This window comes from Salvia hispanica, chromosome 3, assembly GCF_023119035.1.
Source record: "Salvia hispanica cultivar TCC Black 2014 chromosome 3, UniMelb_Shisp_WGS_1.0, whole genome shotgun sequence".
Lineage (NCBI taxonomy): Eukaryota > Viridiplantae > Streptophyta > Magnoliopsida > Lamiales > Lamiaceae > Salvia > Salvia hispanica.
The window spans coordinates 36,103,754-36,109,564 of record NC_062967.1 but is presented as its reverse complement, the minus strand read 5'-3'; the positions used below and the strand labels follow the sequence as shown (position 1 = coordinate 36,109,564).

Here is a 5,811-nt window from a genome sequence, read left to right as displayed (position 1 = left end):
CCAATACACTAGACTGCAATTTTTCTCGACTGCAATATCCAATACGCTAGACTGCAATCTATAGATTGCAGTCTAGCATATATAATATTGCGAGTCCCTAGCGTGGTGTCACGAGTGTCATTTTGAGAGTGTTGTCATTTTAACGCACCCCTATATATATATATATATAGGGGTGCGATCATATCATAACTCATATTTATGTGATAACCTAATAACCCTATCATTTTATGGGTCAAAAGTATCATTTTTACTGAGAATGATATTTATACACGATAAAATGAGATTTTTTCAACATGCATAAAATGATACTTTTATTCCATAAAATGATATTCTGTTCCATAAAATGATATTTTTCGTCCATAAAATTAGGGTTATTAGGTTATCACCATAAATATGGGTTATGATATGGGTGTGTTAAAATGACAACATCATTTAATATAACACCATACCACCATTAGGGGCCCTAGGATCTGGAAATCGGACGGTTGCTAAGCTGCCATGTGGCAGCTCATTTTATTTTTGTTTAATCAAATTAAAAGACTGGAGGGCATAATAGGAATTTTCTTTTCTAATTCATCTTCATCATTCACGCCTAAATTTATCATTCTGCAAATTTTCTTATCATTCTCAACCCAAATTTCACGCTAGATTCTGCAAATCACCCAACTAATCTTGATTTTGATTCTCGATCCTGCAATATCTAGCTCCAAATAACACGCCACATGTTCAATCCAGTTTGAGGTCATCTCAATTCTAGCTATCAATCTCACCATCGGTTCAATTGACCTAAATTTGATTCCTCCAGAATTGACAGCGATTTCTTGCAATTACAGCACTTGTGCAATCGATTTTTGTGCTCTCTGCAATTCATTCACAAAATCGTTTGAATATGGGTGAATCAATTCAACTTTGACATGGATGTTTTTCTAGAAGGTGAGCTTTGTTAGATTATTAATTCTCGATTCAGATTGTTTGTGGATTTGTCATATTCAGATTCAGATTGTTTTTATTATGATTGGTTGGCGAGTTTTTTTTTTTTTGGTTAAAGGGTAGTTTGTGATTTTGGTTGATGAGAAGTTTTTGGTTGAGCATTGTTCTGTTTCAGTAGATTTAAGGAATTAGGCAGAATATGCATGTTGTGATTTTATGGCAATACTATGTTTCTGTTTTATGTAGTTTCTATGTACTAATTGTTGTTTTACATCTTGCTCTGTTTTATGTAGTTTCTATCTACTAATTGTTGTTTTACATCTTGCTGTTTATATAGTCGTATATTGCAGTCCATACTATCTGAACTGATTCGGCTTTGATTCGGCTTTAGAGATTAGTACTTTTGCAGAAGGTAAGCATTTCCCTAATTTTGCAGATTTTGTAATCTCCGCGATAGGGTAACTTTCATGATATGTGTGTTGTGTAATCCTTGACACAGATTCAATTTTTTGTCATTAATTTAAGTTGTCGCGATTTTGTAAGTATTTGTAGATGTTGTTGTTCAATCAAATTTGTCCATATTCTGTGTTCATCAATTGAATTAATTCAGTTATCTTCAATTTTTGCAGTTGGTTTCAATATTTCGTTGTGCATTTCGTTGTTGGTTTCAATTTTTTTTTACCATTGAATCAATTTTGTCATCTTCATTTTTCTCATTATACTATGTTGTGGCAGATTGCTTAGTTATGCAGTATATATCGCATTACATAGAACAGGTATTTGCATCTATACATGCATTGATTTCCATGTTCCCCTGTTGATTTATTTTTGCACACGTGTTATGTTTTGTCGTTGTTGTTGGTTTTGTAGTCATTACTTGATTCCAATTTATTTTTCCATTGAAGCAATTATGTGATGCTCTTATTGCTCCACCTTCTTTGTTGGCTTTGATTAGAAGTTGTTCAGTTAAGTATGTTTTGATTTGTGTTGAAATTACATGTTATTTGCTATGAATTGAGTTTTTTTTTCATGAACTTATTGATTGTTGTTCAAATTCGTTTTGATTAATTTTTCTATTAAGTTCTTATGGATACCTTGTTTTTTACCAGATTGCTGCATTATGTGTTATATATTGCAGTCCACCATATGGTTAATTGCATTCGATTGCAGGTTTGGGAAGTAGTTCTACAAACGATGCCCTGTTTGGGAGGTGTGAGTTTGGGGGAATCCTGGAGGTATTGCTTGAGGAGCGGTAGCTTGTGGGGGCGGCAGGAGCGGAGCTGGAGGTAATCGGCGGTGGAGGAATTGAGGCGCTGGAGGGCTAGGGTTCTGGTTAGGGTACGGACGCCGAGGGGAAAGTGAGAGACGTCGAGGTCTCTCATGGTTTTCCTGCAGTTTTTACCATCACACCTTTTCTTCTCAATTTGGAGGGTTTTTCTCGATTTTCCTGCTCGATTTTTGTCTTCGCGGCTTCTCGCCGTTGAAGCTTTTCTTCTCAATTTTTGAATTTTCATATTTTCATCTCAATTCAGATTTTTGATTGTAGGAATATAAACATCCCAATACACATAAGGGATATTTGAATTTGCACATGATTAACATATTGCACTGTGACCAAGTAGTATTTGTTGTGCACATATTAATTTATTGTACTTGTTCCCGTTCGATTTTCTCGATTTTCAGTTTTTCCTCTCGATTTGGATTTTTTATTATAGGAATATAAACATTCCATTACACAGAAGGATATTTGAATTTGTACATGATTAATTTAATTTAAATTTAATATTTTCTGTTATGTGATACGGATTATAAATTCCATATTGCTTGGTTAAGTATTGTATATCGCATGACACTGAACGAGCATTCCATATTTTACTGGCTTTTGATTGGTGTAAAGGATGACTCCTATATTGCATAGTACTTGAACATTTTATTTGTATTACTTTTTCATAATACAATTACAAGATTGCAGTTTTACTTTATAAATATTGCAGTGTTACCAAGTAGTATTTGCAGTTACAAGTCTTGTCGTATTGCCTATTATAGCTTTGTGGCATGCAGTGTTTGAATTACTTCTTGGCTTGCACAACACAATAATTTTTTTTTTTTTTTGTAATTCTATAATGTTGTGGCAAGATTTTCATTCTCATTAATTAAATACTGCTTCCTAATAATTGCATTGCAAACATACGTATTGCAGTACAGAACTTAATGAATTGCTGACTACTCCATCTTATGCATGCAAACATTATACAGTTATCGGACAACTAACAACTATGCAACAATGAGCATTCAAATTATGTGACCAAAAATGTCTACACCACGATAAAATTATCAGATTTTTAAGTACGAGTATTCAATAAATAATAACATTAGTCAATTCATTTACACCAAAAACTAACACTGAAACTAAACCTATTGTTTGAAGATAAAAGAAGTTCATTCAACGACGATTTCTTGTAGTCCGCGACCATCTTCTCAACATCTATCGGTCTCTTCTCTTTTGCCTCCTCAAAGTGTTTTGTCGCAATATTCATGACAATGCATTACACTGGTAAACATGTTGGTGACATTCGAAAGAGCAGGGCCTTCACTCCCTTGTTTACTTTCACCATCACTGTTACGTAGAAGAGTATTTCAATCATTAGATCATTTTAATATTGCATTTTCATATACACTAATATGCAACCAACTAGTGTAAATACTGCAAGGATAAATGTATACAAAAATGGAATGTCATGTTGCACAACATCGTACACATGTATTTAATAGTGTGCTGCAATGCCAAATAACAAAGTATTGTAATCTAAATATATGCAAATAATTTGTTTCAAATATGCAATCCGTATAACAAAATACTGCAATATAGACTCGGATGCACTGCAATAAGCAATGTAATGTCAACAAATTAATTTGTTTCAGATATGCAATCCATATAACCAAATACTGCAATCTATACAACAAAGTACTGCAATATAAACTCATATCCACTGCAATATGCATCTGCATTCATTACACTACATTCACATATACATTAATCTGCAATCTCCAATATTATCAAGTGCATTCATGTTTAAAATTACTATCTCACGCACATATGCAAACATGTTACACAATACTGCAAGATGTAGGAGTAGTCACAGGATTGAACCCAAATGTCAACTTCATAACAGAAATCGCCAAAAAAATAAGAACAACATTAAACAGAACCGAAATTGAACGAATGATGCTTAAATCGCTGCATAATGTTCCATAAAAAGGCTACAGGCATTGCAAAATCAAGCAAAAATTGACAAAGTTCGATAAGCACAATACGAAATAACATTTTCAAAACGAATTCCTATCAACACCAACTACAAACGAGAAGAGAGTCCAACAATACTGCAATACTTTAAATGATGCACTGCAATATATAACAAGCAATAGCAATATATAACATCAAAACTGCAAGATGTATCACAATACCTAAACCTCCTTTATTTCTCTTTTTTCTTCATCAATGTTTAAAATACTGCTTGTTTCAGCTTCCTCCTCATTCGTATTTCGATTACTAGTGTTGTTTTCAACTTCTTCTTATGTCTCCCTTCTAGAGTTATGTTCAAACTCTTCTTCTTCTTCTTCTTCCATCTGTGATCTTATTCTTTTTCGTGCCATTTTAATTTGTCTTACACTGCATTAAACCAAGAATATGAATCAAATATTGGCCACCAAACAAGCAACATTTTTAAAAAATGCAGTGGATACAATATAGCAACTAATGAACAACCAAATCATCTCCTGTCAACCAAACCATCCACAAATCATCTAAATCAACCAAAAAACGATCTCACATGGCTTGGTTACAGTGAGCGTAGCTCACTGATCTAGGGTTTCCTAACCGAGCTTCATCTATGTTCCCCAAAATATCAACCAAAATCTCAGAAAAACCTCAGATCCAAACCATAAATCTCTCACAAAAACACAAATCAATATTAAACAAGGCATAGATTGTAGGAATATTAATCTCTCAGCAACATCAAACAAAAATCGATAAACACATTCATTAATCTGCATAAACAAACCAGCAATATTCTCAGAAACGTCGACGGTGGACTAATTTCGGCGATTACTGGCTGAGTGGTATAGAGGCATTCGGAATTGCTGAAATTCGCTGATTCTCGAAGTAGTTGTGGCTGGAAATCGCCAATCTCGAAGTAGTTTGGCTGAAATCACCGATTCACGGTGTAGAGGCGGAGGCGGCAGATTTTGTGTGAGATTTTCAGAATTTTAGGGTTTCTATCGATTGTTTGAGGGTTGAAGAAGATTAATTGCGGTGTGAAGAAAGAGAGAAGGAGGGAGAGAGGGAATGTAGAGAATGGCGTGATTGAGAGGAATATCCCCAAATCTGATTTAATTTTAAAATTTATGAAATGACTAAAATGCCCCCGACAGCAATTCGTAATACATTAGACAGCAATGTCGCGAAACTTAATCTTGGGCGTTAGATTTCCATATCCTATGGCTGATGTTGGTGGTATGTTGTCACTCTAAACATTGTGGCACCATAGTGTGCCCCTATATATATATATTTTATACAAAGTCCAAGAAATTAAAAATTCAAATTAAAAAGTGTATTTAATAGAAAGATGTACTACTATAAATTGATTACATAGTTTTATAATACTACTTTTTGAAATCTAAATTATACTCCAAAATCCAACACACTAAAAGCCCACTAAATATTAAACAAAAATTCCAAACAATATACTCCACAAGGGGTGCGTTAAAATGACAACACTTTTAAAATGATACTGTGACACCACGCTAGACTGCAATATTATATATGCTAGACTGCAATAGTAACAATCTATAGATTGCAGTCTAGCGTATTGGATATTGCAG

At 33.8% G+C, this 5,811-nt stretch overlaps 2 long non-coding RNA genes across 3 annotated transcripts; one reads left to right on the top strand and one right to left on the bottom strand.

Moving 5' to 3' along the window:
* Positions 1 to 637: 637 nt before the first annotated feature.
* On the top strand, positions 638 to 2,525 carry LOC125210614. 2 transcript variants are annotated; one of them, XR_007174384.1, is made up of 4 exons: positions 638 to 933; positions 1,268 to 1,342; positions 1,666 to 1,706; positions 2,101 to 2,525. It is a non-coding gene; the product is annotated as an uncharacterized LOC125210614 (long non-coding RNA). The 2 variants fall into 2 exon arrangements; XR_007174385.1 differs by lacking the exon at positions 1,666 to 1,706.
* Positions 2,526 to 3,282: 757 nt separating this feature from the next.
* On the bottom strand, positions 3,283 to 5,250 carry LOC125210836. Its single transcript, XR_007174410.1, has 3 exons — positions 4,992 to 5,250; positions 4,396 to 4,600; positions 3,283 to 3,547 (listed from the first exon to the last, which is right to left on the bottom strand). It is a non-coding gene; the product is annotated as an uncharacterized LOC125210836 (long non-coding RNA).
* Positions 5,251 to 5,811: the final 561 nt, after the last annotated feature.